The sequence below is a fragment of the Piliocolobus tephrosceles genome, chromosome 2 (genome assembly GCF_002776525.5).
Source record: "Piliocolobus tephrosceles isolate RC106 chromosome 2, ASM277652v3, whole genome shotgun sequence".
Classification (NCBI taxonomy): Eukaryota; Metazoa; Chordata; class Mammalia; order Primates; family Cercopithecidae; genus Piliocolobus; species Piliocolobus tephrosceles.
Genome location: NC_045435.1, coordinates 106,325,658 through 106,332,473, shown reverse-complemented (window position 1 = coordinate 106,332,473; position 6,816 = coordinate 106,325,658). Strand labels below are relative to the sequence as shown.

The window sequence follows — 6,816 nt, the reverse complement described above, 5'->3', positions numbered from 1 at the left end:
TACAAAAAAAGTTGGAACCATTTAGTAACCCCTTTAACTTCTACTTTGAAGTTAAAACTCAAATATATTTTTACATATCATTATTCCCCATGAGTTGAATCTGTTCATTTTTATTAAAATGTATAATTAGTTTCTTTGATATTTCTTCTTAAATTCTCAAATGGAGACTGAAAAAGACATGGTTTCTTCTCCTTCCCTCTATCTTCCTTCAATTTATCTTTCCTCAAAACACAAAAGAAGGGGAGAATCCTAAATAGAAAAAAATCAAATGAGCACAATAGCAATTTTTCAGAACTTCAAAATGTATGTAAGTAAATTAAACTCTTCCAAAGCTGCACATGTAACCCTGAAGAGGCCCTTCTGTTAAATGGTTAAATAACAAGAAAAGAACACAAAGCAAACTTGTACATAGCATGTATCCAATGTCTGTGTAGAACCCTTGATCTGTTCAAAGGGAAATGGCAGCAGGATAGCCAAAGAGCAGAAGCTTGCCAAACTAAGTAAAGAAAATCAAGACAGAGAGCAGGAATAAATGTAACAAAGATACCATAACAATATCTTGGAGTTAGGGTCACGTGGAATAATTCTTATCTGTTTCTCCTTTTGAAGGGCAGATTAGAACATGATAATTGGAGTTCATATGATACATGATTAAAGTCTCTGGGTAATCGCAACTTAACAATACCCTGATTATTTCACCTTATTCTTCCTGAAAAAAAAAGATATATTAGAGGTATATGGCTAAAATATGGGATGTGGGTGATCAATAGCCACAAGGAGCACCTGATGTCAGACTCTTTGATTAATCTGGGACCCCAGGTTTTGAAATAAGGACCAAAGCTACAAACTGTAAAATAGTAAATTGTGTCTGTAATATGAAAGAAACTGCTCTTCCAATTTTGGTTAATGATTGGTTTTTTTCTACATAAATGATTATCTTATCAACCAAATTAGTAGGATTTTTAAAATTCATTGTATAAAATATAGTTTAACTCAAGTGACTCTCTAGTTACAACCTGCTTGTGGATCTTAAGTATAGCTACTTCAATCCTTTTTGCCAACGCCACTAGATTAATAGTTCTACCAAATGGCAAGGCTTCCATCCTTTCTGATGTCTCTTAGATACTCCAAAGTGGATGGGGACTATCTCACATAAAATTTACACAACTTCCTGTGTCTCTGCTATCCTTATGCTCTGGCACTTTACATTCCTCTTAGCTAATTCTGCTTGGCATAGAACCCACATGGTGTCAATGGCCTTTGACATTGTTGGGAGTGTCTATCTTCTCAAATTCTGATGCTTGGGATGACATCCTACCTGCCTCCAAGTTCCTGTCATAAACGCCACCTGATACTTTATTCTGGTCACCAATACATTGGTGTTAACCCAACCTTGACCTCCAGTCCTCACCTCTCTCTGACTGGTAGAGAAACAATGTCCACATTTTCATCCCTTCCATGAGAGGGAAGAAGGAATCTGACAGCAGAAATGTTTGGGCTCATAGTAATAAACTGCTTTTAACTTCCACACATTAACTATCTCTTTTCCAGGGCCATAAGTGACCACAGAAGTCTGAGCTGTGTAAATTTAAAAGCAGCCTCACATTTGTACCCTACATCAATTCTCTCTTCCCATTGTGACAGACTCTGTCATTTGTTGTGGTAATTCTTTTCTCTTAGGAACTCCTTTGTCTCTTGTTTTACTCTGGTTTCCTTTGAAGATTTTAATGAAGCCACTTTCTATCCTTCACAAATGTCATGACGTAAGAGTCTGACCCTGATGTCAGACAAAGCCAGAGGTGGAGTTAGAAGTTATGAGGTAGACTGACAGTAAAGTATTTGATACCTTGATATGTTCAGTCTGACTGACTTTGCTAGTCCCAAATTTTAAAACTAATTAATAGCACATTTTGAATTATCAGAGACATAACTTTATAATAAAATGGTCCTAGTCGGCATTTTACATGCAAATACGTTCTCAAATATTGAGAGCACTTGTTTCAAGTCTCAGATCAATCTCAATGTTACTTGCTAAAAATGTGAAGGTAGGATATGAGCCCAATAATCAGATTACAAAATTCACACCTACCATTAATTCTATTTGCAAATTAACATATGAAATAAGAATGTACTCATAGTCTTTAACTTTCCATAATAAACATGTTTCAAATAAAAGAATCTTGGTAAAAATAAAGGCCAATGACTTCATTTTTTTATTTTATTTTTTAATGATTTCAACTTTTATTTTAGAAACAGGGGGTACGTGTGCAGGTTTGTTACCTGGTCATATTGCATGACCATATTGCATGACCATATTGCATGATTCTGAGGTTTGAGGTATGATTGATCCCATCACCCAAGTGCTGAGAACACTACCCAATAGGTAGTTTTTCAACCCATCTCCCTCGTCCTTCAAGTAGGCCAGAGTGTCTCTTAGTCCCATCTTTATGTCCCTGAGTACCCAATGTTTAGCTCTAACTTACGAGTGAGAACATGCAATATTTGATTTTCTGTTCCTGTGTTAATTTGTTTATGATAATGGCCTTCAGCTGCATTCATGTTGCTGCAAAGGATGAGATTTCATTCTTTTTTACAGCTACATACTGTTCCATGGTATGTATGTGGCACATTTTCTTTATCCCATCCACTGGTGATGGGTGCCTAAGCTGATTCCATGTCTTTGCTACTACGAATGGTGCTACAATGAACATATGCATGCATGTGCCTCTTTGGTAGAGTAACTTATTTTCTTTTGGGTATATACCCAGGAAGGGGATTGCTGAGTTAAATGGTAGTTCAGTTTTGAGTTCTTTGAGAAATCTCCAAACTGCTTTCCACAGTGGCTGAACTAATTTACATTTCCACTAACAGTGTATAAGTGTTCCCTTTCCTCTGCAGCCTCACCAGCATCTGTTGTTTTTTGACTGTTTAGTAATAGCCATTGTGACTGGTGTGAGATGGTATCTCATTGAGGTTTTGATTTTCATTTCCCTAGTGATTAGTGATGTTAAACATTTTTTCACATGCTCATTGGCATTGTGTGTCTTCTTTTGAGAAATGTGTTCATGTCCTTTGCCCATTTTTAATAGTGTTGTTTTTGATTGTTGATCTGTTTAAATTCCTATAGATTCTAAATAGTAGACCTTTATCAGAGGCATAGTTTGCAAATACTTTCTTCCATTCAGTAGGTTGTCTGTTTACTCTGTCAATAGTTCTTTTGCTGTGCAGAAGCTATTTATTTTCATTAGGTTCTACTTGTCAAACTTTGGTTTTCTTGCAATTGCTTTTGGGGGCTTCACCAAAAATTATTTACCAAGGCTGATATAGAGAAGGGTATCTCCTAGGTTTTCTTCTAGGATTTTTATAGCTTGAGGTCTTATTTTTAAATCTTTAACGCATCTTGAGTTAATTTTTTTACATGGTGAAAGGTAGGCATCCAGTTTCATTTTTCTGCATATGGCTAGCCAGCTATCCCAGCATCACTTATTGAATAGGGAGTCCTTTCCCCATTGCTTATTTGTGTTGGCTTTGTCAAAGATCAGATGGTCGCAGGTGTTCAGCTTTATTTCTGGAGTTTTTATTCTGTTCCATTGGTCTAGGTGTTTTTTTTGTGCCAGTACCATGATGTTTTGCTTACTGTAGCCTTATAGCATAATTTGAAGTCAGGTAGCATAATGCCTCCAGCTTTGATAACTTCCTGGACCAGATGGAGTCACAGACATATTCTATCAGCTATACAAAGAATTGTTATCAATCCTACTGAAACTATTCCAAAAAAATTGAGGAGGAGGGGTTCTTCTCTAACTCATTCTATGAAGCCAGCATCAGCCTGATACCAAAATCTGGCACAGACACAATGAAATAAGAAAACTTCAGGCTAATATTCCTGATGAACACAGAAGGAAAATTCCCCAACAAAATACTAGCAAATTAAATCCGGTAGCATATCAAAAAGTTAACACACCCTGATCAAGTAGGCTTTATTCTTGGGATGTACAGCTGCTTCAATATATGCAATCAATAAATGTAATTTACCACATAAACAGAACTAAAAGAAAAAGCCATATGATTACCTCAATAGATGCAGCAAAAGCATACAATAAAATCCAAAATTCATTGATGATAAAAACTCTCACAGACTAGGCATAAAAGGAACACATCTCAAAATAATAGGAGCCATCTATGAAAAACCCACAGCCAACACCATACTGAACAGGCAAAAGCTGGAACCATTACCCTTGATAACTGGAACAAGAAAAAGACGCCCTCTCCCACTACTCCTATTCAGTATAGTACTGGAAGTTCTAGCCAGTGCAATCAGGCAAGAGAAAAAAATAAAATGAATTCAGATAGGAAAGGAAGAAGTCAAACTATCTCTTTCACTGATGATATGATTCTATACCTAGAAATCCCTAACGACTCCACCAAAAGCTCCTATAACTGATAAATGCCTTTAGTAAAGTTTCAGGATACAAAATCAATGTACAAAAATCAGTAGCATTTCTATATATCAATAACATTCAAGCTGAGAGTCAAATCGAGAACACAATCCCATTTACAGTAGCCACACAAAAAAAACCTGAAATACCTATTTTAACCAAGGAAGTGAAAGATATCTACAAGAAGAACTACAAAATACTGCTGAAAGAAATCAGAGACAACACAAATAAACGGAAAAACATTCCATGCTCATGAATTGGAAGAATCAATATCGTTAAAATGGTCATACTGCCCCCCAAAATTTACAGATTCAACACTATTCCTATCAAATTGCCAAAGTCATTTGCCAGAGAAACAGGAAAAAAACAATTCTAAATTCCTTTGTTATTTCATCTTAGAGATAAAGAAATTAAGACCCGTAGAGTTCAAATGATTTCAAAAGTCGCCAGGCTTGAGCTCAAACTGAAACCTCCTTATTCTCAGTTTGGTCATCTTACCTTTACATCCATTACCATGTAAAAATAGCCTGTGATGTTAAAGTATTTTGCCACAATGACCCATTCATTTAGCCAGTAGATATCATTAGAGTATCTTCTATGCGTCAGATGATATGAAAGAAAAGTGATCTACCAGGAGTGAAAATATCAATTCAAGCTTCAGGTCTTCCAAACCTGATGTGTGTAGAAATTACACCAATGAATAGTATAACCTAATTAATTGTAGGATGAGGCACATGCTGCAATGAAGAGTTACAGCAAAATCATTCATAAGATCTCTTTCAGGTCTCAGCTTCTATAATTCAACTAAACAGCCATACATGTGTTTAAAGAAGAAAAAAACTCATGAATGAAGATTCACAGCTTTACCCAAGAGCAAAGAAAGATGTTCACCTACCAGATTTAAGTCACTAGATAACATCCGATAATTTTTATTTTGTAAATGAAGAGACTATGATAGATTACTACCTGTCACTTTGTTCAAACAAATCAAGCATCTAGTAACTTTAAAAGAAATAGGTATAGTGCATGCCTTATGTATTCAATAGTATATTTTTAGAATCTAGAAAGATAAAACGATTTTACCAATGCTTCTCTTTTAAAAAAGAGCTGTTTGATAGACCTAAACATTTAGAATTACGCTCCCAAATTCATTTTACATAGACTCTCCAAAAGAAATCGTAAATCAAATTTGGCACTCCATTGAATTGGATCAGATCCAATAGATAATCTCCAAGGTCAACCTAGGTTTTAGATTTCATCTAAGTAAGGTTGAAGGGAAGGAATAGGTTTTCACAAATCATTTAATATTTTAAGAAATGGCAGAGGGTTAGATTTTAATAAATAAACCTAAATATGTTTAAAATCAATTCCTATAGATAAATAGTATGGCCGGCCATTTTTTTCTGATAAAATAAAAGACTATGCTTTATCCTGGTTTTCTCTTATAAATTTATTATTGTGGATTGCTATTAACCAAACTTATTCTTGTTACAAATAAGAAAATACCATTTTAGAGAGATGGGTATTTTTCAGGTATTCACACAGTAGGGCCAGAGCTCAGATTCTGTATTCAATTCTATTCCACTTCACTGCTATCTCCTTTTGGTCCCTTGGCTCCCTGCCAGTTTGGGGGATTTTTTTAAAAATATGATTCCAGGTTTTTCTCATTACAGTTGGCATTGTGAATAGGATCTGAGAGATCAAATGGTGAGTCAGGAAGGAGTATCTATGGAGGAAATCTTAGAGTTGGCAACGTGCATGTGAAGTGGACATGCCCAACTGCTCAACCTTTGTGGGCCACCATATAAGTATGGGGACACTTGGAAAACACTGGTGGAGACTAAGCACCTATTGCAAGAAGCTAAGATATTAAAATACAATAAGGAGAGTAAATGCACTGTTGTTGCAATAAGGCCAGCTACTAAGAAATCATTAGAGCAGGAAAGGGAGAAAGAGTAGAAACTCCTGCAGAGGGTCAAAGGCATGTCAGGCTTTCTAGGACTCCAGCTTGTTACATATCATGGCCTCTTCTTGTGCACATTTGAAAACTGATGGGCAAATTACCAAATAAAAAAAAAATCAGAGTTCAAATGGTCAAATGGTTAACCCACAACTATAAAGTTAAGCAGAGTCTTCTAACACTTTCTATTTCTCTCTCGCTTTTTCTGCCTGCTTTGAATCTGCTATTTTTAAGTTGCTAGTGTTTAAATAAAACTCACTGTTTATGGTAACACTAATTCAAGGTTATTTGGGGATTTTGTTTTTCTTATACAGTTCAGCCAGTTCTAGCTAAAATTTAAACAACGTAATTCATTTGAAACTGAAGGGAAAAAAAGGACAAAAGAGGTTTTTAAAAATCAAACTGCCATAGAAACTG

At 35.5% G+C, this 6,816-nt stretch overlaps 1 pseudogene; it reads left to right on the top strand.

Annotated features, from left to right (window-relative positions):
* The first annotated feature begins 568 nt into the window (after positions 1–568).
* Positions 569–691, top strand: LOC111521431 (annotated as a pseudogene).
* Positions 692–6,816: the final 6,125 nt, after the last annotated feature.